At 44.4% G+C, this 15178-nt stretch overlaps 1 protein-coding gene and 1 long non-coding RNA gene across 3 annotated transcripts in view; both read right to left on the minus strand.

The window, feature by feature from the left end:
- Window positions 1–1122: 1122 nt before the first annotated feature.
- LOC113628073 (uncharacterized) lies at window positions 1123–10431 on the minus strand. Of its 2 annotated transcripts, XR_003435868.1 has the most exons (5): window positions 9830–10431; window positions 8422–9529; window positions 5139–5283; window positions 3190–3390; window positions 1123–1333 (listed from the first exon to the last, which is right to left on the minus strand). It is a non-coding gene; the product is annotated as an uncharacterized LOC113628073 (long non-coding RNA). The 2 variants fall into 2 exon arrangements; XR_003435867.1 differs by having other exon boundaries at window positions 8422–10431.
- A 4346-nt stretch (window positions 10432–14777) lies between these two features.
- The window catches only part of PRICKLE2 (prickle planar cell polarity protein 2), a 344499-nt gene continuing 344098 nt past the window's right edge, over window positions 14778–15178 (minus strand). The window contains exon 10 of the transcript XR_003435869.1: window positions 14778–15035. The gene's annotated coding sequence lies outside the window, so the exon portion shown is untranslated. The remainder of the gene's footprint in view (window positions 15036–15178) is intronic.

Genomic DNA, 15178 nt, shown 5'->3' on the forward strand with positions numbered 1-15178 from the left:
AACCACAGGAAATAAAAAAGACCACATTTTATTCTTCCCATCGTTCATCCCAAGTGGGATGCTTTCCCCTAAATTCCCACTAGTTTCTAAATTTAGAAGCACTCCCTTGCAGGGGCACGGGGGTGGGGGCTGGGGAGTGGCGTGTAACTTTAACTCAGTGGTTCTCAAAGTGTGGTTCCAAACCAGCAGCTGCAGCACTTGGAAACTTGTCAGAAATTCAAATCCTTAGGCCCCATCCCAGACTGCCTGGATCAGAACCCCTGGGGTGGGGCCCAGCACTCTGTTTTAATGGTCCTTCCAGGGCATTCTGATGTGCATTCAAGTTTAAGAACTGTTGCCTCGGGCTTCCCTGGTGGCGCAGTGGTTAAGAATCCGCCTGCCAGTGCAGGGGACACGGGTTCCAGCCCTGGTCCAGGAAGATCCCACATGCCGTGGAGCAACTAAGCCCGTGTGCCATAACTACTGAAGCCCACATGCTGCTACTACTGAAGCCCACACGCCTAGAGCCCATGCTCCGCAACAAGAGAAGCCACGGCAATGAGAAACCCAAGCACCACAACTAAGAGTAGCCCCCGCTCGCCACAACTAGAGAAAGCCTACACACAGCAACAAGGACCCAACACAGACAAAAATGAATAAATAAAATAAATAAATTTAAAAAAAAAAGTGTTACCCTTGTAGCTCTATTACACTAGGAAAGAACTCAGACATATCAACTGCATAAGACAAGTGCTAGGGCCCACAGTCCAAAACTTACAAAACTGTCTGCAGTGTATAGCACAGTTTTAGAATTAAAAAAAAAAAAAAAAAAGAACTGTTGTCCCAGAACAGCAGAACAGCACTTAATGAATCAGTCACATGCTTTAGACCAGGTTTTGAGAATCTCCCTCTAGCGAAAGGGGCGTGAAATCATGACTGAGTTTTCACTCGATACCAGCAAACACTGAATATGCTTTTGCATTAGTTTCCTGGGGCCACTGTGACAAATCACCCCAAAGCAAGCAACTGAGAACATCAGAAAGTTTCCCTCCCACAGGCTGGAGGCCAGATGCCCCAAATCAAGGTGCTGGCAGGGCCATCCTCCCTCTGGAGGCTCTAAAGGAGGATCCTTCCTTACCTCTTCCAGCTGCTGGTGGCTCCTGGCGTTCCTTGGCTTGTGGCCACCTAATTCCAGTCTCTGCCTCATCTTCGTAGGGCTTTCTCCATCTGTGTGTCTCGGTGTGTGTGTGTCTCTCTTCTTTCTGCTGTCAGAACACCGGTCCCCGGATTTAGCGCTTGTCCTAAATCTCAGGTGATGTCATCTGGAGATCCTCCATTATATCTGCAAAGACCTCTATCGAGAAGGTCACATTTATAGGTACTGGAGGTAAGACTTGGGCAGATCTTTTGGGGGAGTCAAAATTCAACCCACTACAATTTCCAACAAACTAGAATTCAGCATCTTCATAAAACTCACCAGTTGTTTTTTCTTTTTTTTTTTTAAAGAACAGTTAAACACATCTAAAAACCACACCAGGACCTCCCTGGTGGTGCAGTGGATAAGACTCTGCACTCCCAATGCAAGGGGCCGGGTTCGATCCCTGGTCAGGGAACTACATCTCACATGCATGCCGCAACTGAGAGTTTGCATGCCACAACTAAGGAGCCCACCTGCCACAACTAAGGAGCCCACCTGCCACAACTAAGACCCCATGCAACCAAATAAGTAAACAAATATTGAAAAAAAATAAATAAAATCCACGACCATTTGATCACCTTTTCCTTCCACAGGCAACAAGTCAACAGAATCACATATAACTGGGATGTCTATTCCCCATTGTGTACAAACGTTATCACCCGACACAGATGTTCCAAAATACAGTGACTCCCTATCCCTGGCTGATCATCTAAGCCCGTCTCCCTCCTTCACCCCAGATGTCCAGGAAGCATATTAATTAATCACAGTCAGATGCCTGGTTGCTCACAGGTGATTATTGCCCTATGAAGCTGAAGGACACAATTACTGCCCCAAACACTCATTGCTCAGGAATCCTCCTGTCACCTCTGCCCCAAACAAGAGCTTGCTACGTGCTGACCGTGTGTCCCATGGGCCACTCCTGCTGCTGGCCCCAGTGCCCTGCTCTATGTCTTTCCCCCAGTCTCACCACAGCAATAGGAGAAAGATGGTTTCTTCCCTACCACATCGCCCCGAGCATGGTTACAGGCCTCTCAACTTAGGCACAAGCCCATGTGCCTAAGTGTCTCCTGCTGAGCCAGTTCCTATCTCTGTCTGGCATGGGGCCATCTTGTTGTACATTTCTCCAGGGCACAATTCACATTCTATTCCTTAATAATGGTGCCCTCATGGGCCATGGGCTTCCCTGGTGGCGCAGTGGTTGAGAATCCGCCTGCCAATGCAGGGGACACGGGTTCGAGCCCTGGTCTGGGAAGATCCCACATGCTGCAGAGCAACTAGGCCCGTGAGCCACAACTACTGAGCCTGCACGTCTGGAGCAACAAGAGAGGCTGCGATAGTGAGAGGCCCGCGCACCGCAACGAAGAGTGGCCCCCGCTTGCCGCAACTAGAGAAAGCCCTCGCACAGAAACGAAGACCCAACACAGCCAAAAATAAATATAAAAATAAATAAATTAAAAAAAAAAAAGAATGGTGCCCTCATGGGCCATGCATGGTCACTGCCCTGACATAGCCAGACAGCACATCCACTCCTGGGACCTCTCCATGCCTCAGAATCTTGGCCCAAGTCCCCTCCAGCCTGACTGTGAAGGAAGTCCTCTCTTCCCCCCAAAGTCATCAGCAATGGAGTCATCCATTCTCTCCAGGGGAAGTACCTCCCCAGCCTCACCCTCAGGGATGTGGTCTGACCCCAAAGCCCAGGAAGATACTTCCCCAAAGCTCTGACATTCTAACAGGTCCCCAACTAAATGCAATTTCAATCGTACCCATGCTATCCTCGTTACAAGTGTAATTATTAAAAGACATTAAAGGCATTAGACATTATAGCAACAGAAACACAGATTTTAAGAAAGGAAAGGAAACTTTCTCATATACTTGCCAAGGATCAGTCAAAAGCTCCCATTCTGGAAATGGTGTAAATATGGTCTGGCCCCCAGCACTAGCTAACTTTGAATCTCTCTGTGGCTCACAGATGGGATGTCATATGGATCATATCCAAAGGCTTGATTACTTACTTGGTCCTCGTTCTTTCCTAGATCAGCCCTGTTGGAAAGGAATGAGAGGAAGCAATGTGGTGTTCCACTGGGAGAATAAATGGAGCCGTGTCCTGGAGTTCAACCAGCACGTCAAAGGGACCTCCTGTTCTCACTTGACGTCTCATAACTTCCCCCAGCAGAGTTAGCTCCTAGGCTTGGAAGCTACGTGATGAATTTTACCTGAAAAAGAAGGATCTTGATGAGGGTGAGGCAGGAAGGAGAAGGAATCAGAGTCAACCAAGTTGAGCCATTTCATCTCTTTCCTTGGCTTACCCTACTTGGGGTTCATTTGTTCATTTATATACTTGGGTTTCATTTCACCTCTTAGCAAAGGAGAACTTCTCTTTGCCTCTCACACGTTCTACCTTTTCTTTCTATCTGGGACATAGACAGAGCAACAAACACGCCCAAGGGCACACAGCTGGCAAAGGGCAGAGCCAAGATATAAAATGTGAGCAGTCTGAACCTGTGCCTCGTTCCCTTTTAAAGGATCCCAGGTCCCCAGAGGCATCTGAATAGGACCAGTCAAATACTTTATCTTCTGGTTAGTTCCATATAGATTTTCCTACTGTCTTTTTCTGCCCGACTTATTTCACTAAGCATAATAGCCTCCAGCTCCATCCATGTTGCTGCAAATGGCAAAATTTCATTCTTTAATGGCTGAGTAATATTCCATTGAGTGTGTGTGTGTGTGTGTGTGTGTATACACACACACATACATACCACATCTTTTTTTTTTTTATCTGTTCATATGTTGATGGACACTTAGGTTGCCTCTATATCTTGGCTATTGTAAATAATGCTGCTGTGAACATTAGGATTGGCCTCAGTCTTTAAAAAATAAAAAAAGATTCATTTACAGGACTGTGTGGATGGCATTCCTTTGCAGGGCAGAGAACTGTGAGGGAGAGGAAGACTGCCCTAATGATGTGAGACAGACTCCTTTCAGGGGCACATGTGTTTCTGGGTATCATTTATCTTATGTGTGAGGTTGGATCTACTCAAAATACTGGCCTAGCAGTTGAGAGGCTACAGAAGGTACAAAGGCAGGACTGGATGCTGGAGAAGTTCCCCCCATCCCAGACCCTTGAGGGTGGTCAGCTATGTATTTACAGCTGTTTGGTGATGGGTCGGGGCAAGGGGTAGGGGGGTGGAAAGCACTGGCAGGAGATGGGGTCATTAGCAGCTGTGCAGTAGCGTTGCCCCCCCTTCTGAGCCCAGAGCACCGCTCAGATTCTACTCTGTGTGGTCCCAGAAGATACTCTAAGGACCAGATGGAGGAAGCAAACTTTTTTCTTGAGTCATTGGGCCAGTCCAGTGCAGACTTCAGTTTAGACACTTGGGAGCATCGCTCTGGAGATTCAGTGACCCTTCTGAAAGCACTCATAGTTCTGACCTTGGCCGGAGATACTTAACACAGGGAAGGCTAGCAAGCCATCCCTAAAACCACTGGTAAAAAACTGGTAAAAACAAAAAGTGCAGGACGCTGACCCAGGAGGAGATTAAGAGAAACTCAGAAAACGAAACCGCTTTTCTGAAGAATGAGATTGGGCAAGGGAGGAAGGTAAGGGTCATCTCCTCAGTTCAAGTAAGAAATAGGAAGGTGGGAATCTCCAGGTGAAGCCCCAGAAACGATGCTGAAGCAAGGCAAACTGGTTAGTAGTCAAGGGCTCCAGGAAAGTTGAGGGTTGCAGAGTTAACACACCGGGGGTTACTTGAGCCTTCTGCCGTGCCTTACACTTTACACTAGATAACTCAGGTAACTAGATAATTGGAAAGTTTTCTTTTTGCAGGCCAAACTTTAGCTTGAAAAAAGAGACATAAGAAAAGCAAAGTAGAGCTTCATGAGAGCAGGAAGACTGTCTGACTTATTCATTGTTTTATCTCCAATCCTAGAATAATGCACACAGTAGGTACTCAATAAATACCTGAGGAATGAGTATGTTGTCCAGTGAATTCAGCTCAGTGGTTTTCTTCCACAGCCTCTGCCTTTGTATGAAGGGGAAGGTCTCTTCCAGTTTTTCGAGGGCAGCATTTTGCGTGATGGGGGGCTTCATACAATCCGGATAATCTCTGCGTGAGTCATTAAATTGTTAAATTAGTTATTTTATTCTTTTCATTCAGTAGATCTCTGGGGGGCGCTTACTCTGTGCAGGCACTGAGCTTAGCACGTGTGAATACAATGGTGAGCAAAATAGGTGTGCACTGGCTTGGAGCTCACCGTCTCACAGACCTGTAGCTCTCCAAGGCCATTGTCGTGGACGGAGGCTTTAGCTAACCAAACAATGTAACCAAACCAAAGCAAGCAAGTCAGAAAAGAAACTACATCCAAAGCACTGGCCCTATGGCCTTCAGAACTTCTCATGGCCATCGAATAACTCACATGACTAGATGGTCTAGGCAAGGAGGAACTTTGAGAGGTTTAGATTGGCCCCCATGTATTAGTCACAGGAGGCTGAATTATGCTGTAGCAACAAATTAGCACTGAAATCTCTACAGTTTAATACAACAAAGGTGTTCAGCTGACCCTTGAACAACATGGGTTTGGACTGTGTGGATACACTTACATGCGGTTTTTTTCCGCAGTAAATACTACAGTACTACAGCATCCGAGGTTGAATCTACGGATGCGGAATCTCAGATACAAAAGAAGCTTGGATACGGAGAAACCATGCATTCCGGGGCTGACTATAAATTATATTCAGGTTTTCAACTGGGTGAAAGGTTGGAGCCCCGAGTTGTTCAAGGGCCAACTGTATTCCTTATTGAAACAAAGCTTGTTATGGATGACTTCTTCCATGCAGTGACTCAGGGATCTGGTCTGCTTCCATCCAATGATCATCAGCATCTCAATCTGTGCATCCTGGTCACCAGGGCTTGGGATGAGAGATTGCAGACAAAGGCCTAGGGTTGACACCTCACTTTCCCTCAGTCCTTTGGCCAGTACTAGTCACATGACCCCACCCACCACAGAGGCGCAGGGAAGTGGGAGGGAACACATGGATACTCAGTGAGCATTACATGTCTCAACCACACCCATTCTTTACACAAAACGCCCCCTGAATCATCATTCTGCAGAACTGAAAAACAACTTTGAAACAGTTGAGAGATGAAATTTAGAGGATAGATTTTGCAAATGAGTGAGCCAATTTCTTTCCTGGGCTCTTTATCTGGGAATACTTTGGAAGTGAAAGGAATATAGTTAGTCCCCCCTGTTTCTAGGTCAGAGGAATTCATTACTGACTTCCATGTATGTTCCTAGCCCTTTGTTCTCTTACAGGCCAGGAAAATTTCCTCTTCACCTCCATATTTTCAGGTGGGAAGGTCTGTTCTTCCACCCTGGTAAAGAGAGATGAGAGAAAACCCTAGATTGTAGATAAGTAAATTGGTTTCAATACCTCTAAAAATTTTATGGCAGTAGCATTACCTACCTTTTAAATGTATGTCTTTGCAAACCTTTGTCCACTGGGCTCCTGTTTACAATAAGCATAACTGACTGTACCTGAAAAATTAGAATAACATTTGCTTTTGCTAGATTCACTTTTTGCTACTGGATAGAAAGCATCAGCTTCCTTTTTTGTGTTTCTTCTGCCACTGGGGCTTTTATTAAGGACTGTACCATCTCATTTATTTCTAATTCGGTTGCAGATTTCTATTACCTACTAAATGTGCCCTGGTTCTGTCCTGGCTTGTTCAGGCATATTTTCTAATAAACAGCAGCCATGTAATTAGCACTAGACCCATGAAAGAAGAATATTGAGATATGATGATTTATTCCATTTGCTAATATAAGTTTATTCCTGGGTAATGCTTTCCAGATCAACATGGATTTGCCTATTCTTTCAACAAATTTGTTTATTTTATTTATTATTTTTGGCTGCTTTGGGTCTTTGTTGCGGTGCGCGGGCTTCTCACCGAGGTGGCCTCTCTTGTTGCGGAGCACGGGCTCCAGGCGCACGGGCCCCAGCAGTTGTGGCACGCGGGCTCAGTAGTTGCGGCTCGCGGGCTCCAGAGCGCAGGCTCAGCAGTTGTGGTACATGGGCCCACTTGCTCCGCGGCACGTGGGACCCTCCTGGACCAGGGCTGGAACCCGTGTCCCCTGCACTGGCAGGCGGATTCCCAACCACTGCACCACCAGGGAAGCCCCGGATTTGCCTATTCTTAAACCTTCACTTCCTAGTGATGGTTCTCTCGTTAGATCATAAATTATCTGATTATAATTCAGTGGCATGAATTCTTGACTTTGGTTTTTGCATTTAGAGCTGATAGCACTTGAAAAGTTGGTAGCTTCATTATGGAGTCCAAGGGCAGTACTACTCCTTGAAATTGGAAAGCACTATGCTTAGCTAGAGTTAAAAAAACAAAAACAATCTGGTGGAAATTCAGTAATGCAAACCCGACCATAGCCACAGGCACTAATAGGAAGCTCTGACTGAAATTTTGCCCTGCAGCAACTCGGCAACCAGAAGAAAAAAGCCTCAGTCTTAGAAGGAACACGGAGCATTGGAGGGAATGCAAACATTCGAGGTATAGAAGGCTGAGCTTGTGCTTTCCCTTTTCCCTTTTAATTTACTGAACAAGGATTTTTAGGAATCTTCCTTTTGACATTCCTTCAAAATATGTTTTGAGGCTCTACTCTGTGTTAGGCCCCAGAGGAACCGGCTGAAAAGACAGCCAGCATGCCTGTGCCCTTGAGTAGTACAGGCTGTAATGGGGGAGAAGCATAAACTCACAAGTACATCATGGAGAAAGGGGATATGCAGAGTCCCCTGGAAGCCTGAGGCAGAGGTACCTATTTCCAAGGGGCTTGGACCATTCTGGAGGAAGCTGATCTGAGCTGAGCCCTGAAGAATGAGGAGTCATCTGTCAGGTGAAGGACAGGTAGAACAGGGAAGGTAGGGATGTGAGTGTTTTAAGTGGATGCAACAGCAGGTACAAAAGGCTGGGTGCAAGGCAGAGACCACAAGGAGACCTGGAAAGATCAGTTTGGTTGGACTTTCATGCTGTTTTTTCATCATATGCACGTCACGCAGTGCTTTCCAGCACCGGTGGCTTGCGTGTTCACGTCTGAACACCTCTCTGAGGCAGAATGAGCTGAAGACAGAGAGAAGGTGCCAGACTTGAGACCTTGCCTGACCATAAAGGTTTCCTAGGTTATGGGTCTTGACCATGAGAACAGATACAGCAACTTTCACATAGTCATCCTCTTACCTGGCTTGAGGCCTCCAGCTGGATGGAATTCACATGGCCGATGAAGTTAGACAAAAAAGACCTCTGTGGTTCCTGAAGTTTTGGAGAAAAAAATTCAACTAGTATCAGAAACTGCACAGCATGGAGGGAGTCTGGGTATTGAGTAAAACAGAGGGAAAAAACGATATAGGACAGTGTGGCTGATTGATTTACATAATAAAGAGCAGGTGAGGGAGATGGGAACATGGGATGGAAAAAAAAATCTGTGCACAGGGTATGTTTCAGGGTGCAAGAGAGAATTTGGGGGGAAAGCTGACATCCATGTGCAGAATAGTAAGAGGAGCAGCGATGGAGAGAGAATTTTAAGATGCTTGCTATGCTTTAAGAATTCACCTCTCCTTTGGCATTTCCCTGAGAGACAGTATAGATTTGAAATAATGAGTATAGATTTATAATATTTCTTGGTTCCTGAATTGTACTTCTTTGAATGCACCACGTGGCTGAGACTGGGCCAGTTGGAGTCATAGGGTTTGGAGGATTGTAGGAACTTTCCCTTGAGATAGTAGCTCCAACTCAATAAGTACAGTGCACACGACTGTTTGGAAATATATCCAATAGGTGATAATCCTGGTTCTTCCTGCTGAGATAGCTGTGACAGGAGGTACATTTTGGTGGGTCTGCCCAGCCCATGACTTTCTTTACCTGAAAACTCTTTCCTCACCCACAAGAACTAGCACCCCACCAGCATGCTGGCACCTAGGCATCACCCCCTCTCCTCCAACAGGTGATTGGACCAGGAATGAGCACCTGATACAAGCTGGGCCAATCAGAGTTTCTTTCCTGAGAATAAGGGGTTAAATGTGGGAGCCGTGGAGAGCCACCTATGTCCATGAGCTCCCCAAAGCTGCCAAAGCAGATCAACAAAGGGAGATTAAGCAGACAGCTGAAGGGAAACAGATTTAAAAACTGGGATAGAATTTTTCTGAGCTCTTGGTGGCTTTCTTCTTCCTGGTTCCAAGTTCTCATGAACGGGCTGTCCTTTGATTCTTGCAAGATACACAGTCTCCTTCAAATAAATTCTCTCTTTTTTCCTTTATGCTCAAGTTTGTTTGAAGTAAGTTTCAACCACCTAAAATCGAAAGAATGTGGCCTAAGAGAGTTGCCTTTTATGGCCCAAATTCCTCAAGTTATTGGGCTCACTTTCTGGTACTTCTGGTCTCATGTGTTTGCTAACTAGTGTGTGAATGGTACAAAGCTGTCCAACAACCCACATGATCTGTTTTATCTCTAGAATCAGCCAGCCTATCAGGGAAACAAGTATCTGCTAGTATTTTGCTGACAAAGCTGTTCTGCTGGGTACAATTGTGTCATTTAATGTCTTGACTATTTCCCACTAAACTTCAGCCTGTGTTTGTCTTCGATTATTTACCTATTGCATCTTCTGGTAAGGTTTCCTTCTCGGAGTCTTGTCTGGACATCTCTCTCGGGCAAATTAGCTGTAGTGAGAAGTGACACTGGCATTGGTTTTCCAAAGAGGCTGACGTTTCTCATTCTGGATCACTAGGAAACCAGTGTACTTTCCACATATGGTAGATGAACACCTGAGAAGCGGACTCTTCCAGACTGAAGCTCTATAACACAAGCTGCATGCATTTAGCACCTAAGGGCTCATAGAATATGAAGGATTTCCCACGACGAGAGAGGCTCAGAGCAGTTTTTCCCAAAGGGTCTTCTCAGATCCCTAGATATTTATGAAAAATGCAGTTTACCAGGTTTTGCTGAATCAGACTTTCTAGGGATGGGGCCAGGGACTCTGGATTTTAAATAATCTACCTAGGTAATTCTGGCGTGTGAAATCCATTGGCTATACGCACCAAAAGTAGCAATTCTCAAATTCAAACATAATTGTTAGACTGTATTTCACAATAAACTTAAATGGAGCAGGACCCTAAGGTCCTTCTCCATCCCTCTCCCTGCCCCCATGTCCTCTGCCTGCCTTTTGTCTGTAGAAAAACTTTAGTCAAAGAATAAATTTAATTAGAGAAGTGAGAAAATGCAGAAACAAAGGAAAACAGTCAAACAAGACAAAATAATAATAGTTTAGTGATTAAGCAAAGGACCTTTAGTTCCTCCTCAAAGGCTATAGATAATATTCTGAGCCATATCCTTTGAGCTGGTTTGTAGATACAGAAACCACCCCCCTGCAAGTGGAAGAAGTTAACTACATGATGACCACACTGTAACCATGACAGAAGCTGCCACAATTCCGAGAACAGGCCTCAAAGAAATGGGAACAAACTGACCCTGGAAATGAAGATTAACTGTACTTGAAACAATCAAGATGACGTGGATCAGAGCACCGCATGACCAATTTCACGATGACTCTCAGAGCTGACTGTGCCGTTTCTGCATGTAGTCCCCTCCCTCTGCCTATACACCTGTGAAACTACCCTTTAAAACTCTTGCCCACTGATTGTCAGTGGGGGAAGTCAGCCTTTGGACATGAGTCTGCCCTCTCCCGCTGGTTGCCAGCCTCTGAAATAAGCAAACTTTCCTTTCCACCAACCTAGGGTCTCTACTATCGGCTTTCGAGCGGCGGGCAGCCAGACCCCACTTTCGGTAACAAACTCACCTTCTTCTTCCATGCTATGCTTCTCTTCTACATATCACTTTAATATACAGTGATATATATCTCTCAGAAAAATTAAAGTCAGTTAAATTACATTTCTTTTTTTGAAGACTGTCACTTCTAGGCAAGTGTGAATATACCTGAGATCCTCCAAAACTGGATTATAAACCCCAGGCTCATATCTCTCCCTCCTGACCAGAGGGCTTGTTATCAGCTTCTCCAGAAATGGGTGGGGCTGGAAGAGCTGTTTTTTGTTTGTTTTGCCCAGATACTTGGAAGAAAACAAACAAATGCTGAGGCAGAATTTCTTAAAGTGTGGTCCTCAAACCAGCTAGATCAGACTGACATGGAGAGCCTTGTTAAAAATGCAGATACTGGGGTTCTACCCCAGATGCACTTAATTATAACCTCTGTGGGAGATGTGCATCATTTAATTAGCTCTGCAGGCATTTTTAAAATATGGTAAAGATTCAGGCCTTTCTGGGATGTCTCAAAATCCTATTTAATGCTTACATTAGAAGAAAAGACAATGAATACTCTCAGACAAGATACTAACGGTATCTAGTTCCGGCCACCCTTTCTCTGTGGGTGGGATAGTAGTAGTAATAACAACATCGACATCAACAACAGTTAACGTATTTTAAGCCCTTACAGTGGCAGACTGAGTGCTAAGAGCCTCATGTGCATTATTCCAGTAAATCCAAACAACAATGCCACTATACTCACATTTGTTAGCTAAAAACCAAGACTCAGAGAGGATGTGGACATTTCCCAAGATGACACAACTAGCAAGTGATTGAGACGGAATTTGAAATGCTAAAGGGGAGTGGGGCAAAATAAAAGGTGTGGAAACTGGCGTCCAGAATTCATCCTTCATGTCTGAATCAGGGTTGCAAGGAACACTTCAGTGTGAATAGGAGCTTGTGTAGATATGTAATGAAACGATACATAAACACAACGGGGAGGGACCAAAGTCCTACAGTAATCCTAGAGGAGCACCTCCAAGGCAGGAACTGGAATCTGTGTGGCGGTGAGGGAGTCACGGGGACCAGCTCCTCTGGGTCACTTCACATCTCTGTGCTCGCATCCATCTTTGCTCTTGGACCCTCTCTCAGCCCAAGCTTCTGTTTTCCCATCCTTCATCTTATCATGATCCTGTGGGCCTAACTCCACCGGCCAGCTCTCCCTATACATCCTCTTAGCTTTAACTTCCACTGTCTCATTCTCTCGGAATTTTTTAAAATTTATTTTATTGAAGTATAGTTGATTTATAATGTTTTTTTAATTTCTGCTGTACAGCAAAGTGATTCAGTTATACATATATCAATACATTCTTTTTCATATTCCTTTCCATTATGGTTTATTATAGGGTATTGAATATACTTCCCTGTGCTATACAGTAGGACCTTGTTATCCAGTCTATATATAATAGTTTTCACCTGCTAATCGCAAATCCCATTCCACCCCTCCCCCCGCCCCTCCCACCAGCAACCACAAGTCTATTCTGTGTCTGAGTCTGTTTCGTAGATAAATTCATTTGTGCCATATTTTAGATTCCACATGTAAGTGATATTAGATGGTATTTCTCTTTCTCTTTCTGACTTACTTCACTTACAGTGATAATCTCTAGGTCCATCCATGTTGCTGAGAATGGCATTATTTCACTCTTTTTTAATGGCTGAGTAATGTTCCATTGTACATATGTACCACATCTTCTTTATCCACTCATCTGTTGATGTATATTTAGGTTGCTTTCATGTCCTGGCTATTGCAAATAGTGCTTCAGTGAACACTGGAGTGCATGTATCTTTTCAAATTATAATTTTCTCCAGATATATGCCCAGGAGTGGGATTGTAGGATCACATGGCAACTTTATTTTTAGTTTTTTGAGAAACCTCCATACTGTTTCTCCATAGTGGCTGCACCAATTTACACGAAATTTCTTAATTTACATACTTAAGAGAGATAATCTGATTGGTCCACTTTATCATGTCTTGCCAGGTCACTTCCAGATTACTGGTTTGCTGCTATTCTTGACTCCAATCATTCTGCAGAGGATGAGGAAGAGGGGGGTCATGGAGTGAAACCGTGGCTACCTGACGGCCATGCTCCCCAGGAGGGTCTGTGAGCAGAACTGGCACAGTCATTGCCATTTCTAAAAGCTTCATCCAAAGGCTCTCAGAGGGCTTAGAATGAAATAACTCTCACCTGCAACTCCCAAGTCCTCAGGCTTAAGGGTGGGTGAGGCAGTTGCAGACTTCTCGCCTAGCAGAAAGTCAAATTGGTAAACTCCTTTAGGGTAGGGGTTTTTGTTTGTTTTGTGTACTGCTGTATCCCAAGCACCTAGAACAGTGCCTGGCACAGAGCAGGCTCTCAATAACCATTTGTTGAATGAATGAATAAATGATACTGCAGTATCCAGCAGGTCCCAAATATTGTGGATCAGACACAGGGAAATCTAATTTACATGCTGCTTTGGCCTTGGCTCCCAGACAATACTAATACCATCCTAACCGGAACACAGCCATGCATGTAACGTGCCACACAACCCACTTATTATCTGCTTCAAAGCAAATACAAATATTTTCGGTCATCTGCCGGTTTCAATTCTTGCTAATAAGTGAAAATTAACCGTATGGCCCGGGGTCGGAGTCAGCTTCGAGAACCCTCAAGGAACGGAGATGCTAAGAAGGCAAAGCATTTTAACTGGTGGTTCTCAACCAGCGGTGATTTTGTCCTCAGGGGACACGCAGCTAAAAAGGCATTTTAAGAAATTCTGGTAAAATAAAGGTAACATAAAATTTGCATTTTTAAGGGTACAGTTCAGTAGTAAGTACATCTACATGGTTGTGCAACAAATCTCCAGAATTCTCATCTTGAAACACAAACTCTATATTAAACAACATCCCACTCGCTCTCTCCCCAGCCTCAGGCTTCCACTTTGTGTCTGCGAATTTGACTACTCTAGGTAGCTCATATAAGTAGAATTATACAACATTTGTCTTTTTGTGACTGACTTATTTCACTTAGCAATGTCCTCAAGTGTCATTCACGTTGCAGCGTGTGTCATAATTTCCTTCCTTTTAAAGGATGAATAATAGCTCACTGTATGTCTGGATGACATTTTGCTTATCCACTCATCCATCAACGGATACTTCACTTGCTTCTGCCTTTTAGCTACTGCGAATAATGCTATCAATACGGCTGTACAGATCTCTCTTTGAGGCCCGGCTTTCAATTCTTTTGGGTATATACCCAGAAGTAGAATTGTTGGATCATATGGTAGTTCTATTTTTAATTTTGTGAGGAACTGCCGTACTGTTTTCCACAGAGGATGCACCATTTTACATTCCCACCAATAGTGCACAAGTTTTCCAATTTCTCCACATCCACTTGTTATTTTCCTTTTTTTTTTTTAATAGTAGCTACCCTAATGTGACAACATTTTTGGTTGTCACATCTCAGGGGGAGGGGTGCTATTGGCAATGGGTAGAGGTCAGCAGTATTGTTAAACATCCTACAACGCCCAGGACAGTCCTCTGCCACAAAGAATGGACTGGAACAAAATGTGGATAGTGGCCAGGTTGAGAAATCCTGATTTAAGCTATCAGGTTCATCTTTTGTAGCAAATCTCACCCCCCTGACAAGTGCAGCCTCTCTCTTCTTTTGCTGAGATCCTCAAAGCCAACGATTTCCAAAAACCTGGAAAGCAAGGGAAGACTGAGAAGAATGGCAACCTTTCTTTTATTCAAATTTTATTGGAAGTTTACAAATGTATTACAGACATCAGTAAAACATCATATCCATTTTACAGGGCACGGATCTCAAGCAAAGTGTTCACGACAGTCTCTGGCAGAGCCCACACCAAAGGTCTACTGCAGACCTTCTTAACAAATAGCTTGACACCCGACACACAACACAGACTCTGGCATGCCTTACCTTCTCAGGCCCTTTGAGGTTTTGTTTACGTACTTGGAATTAAAGCAGGAGATGGACAAAGTGATCCTGTACAGGAAAGAATGTGTTTAGGAGCGGGAAAACTGCCAAAGTCCTAATTTACTATGGAATAAGGAGGACCCATAGGTCTTAGAATGTGAAGTCAGGGTCCACGATAGAACCAAAATGCTTTATGGAAAAACATGGACATT

Source organism: Aethalodelphis obliquidens, unplaced genomic scaffold (assembly GCF_003676395.1).
Source record: "Aethalodelphis obliquidens isolate GAN/ISIS:26980383/991018 unplaced genomic scaffold, ASM367639v1 scaffold22, whole genome shotgun sequence".
In the NCBI taxonomy this organism is placed as follows: Eukaryota; Metazoa; Chordata; class Mammalia; order Artiodactyla; family Delphinidae; genus Aethalodelphis; species Aethalodelphis obliquidens.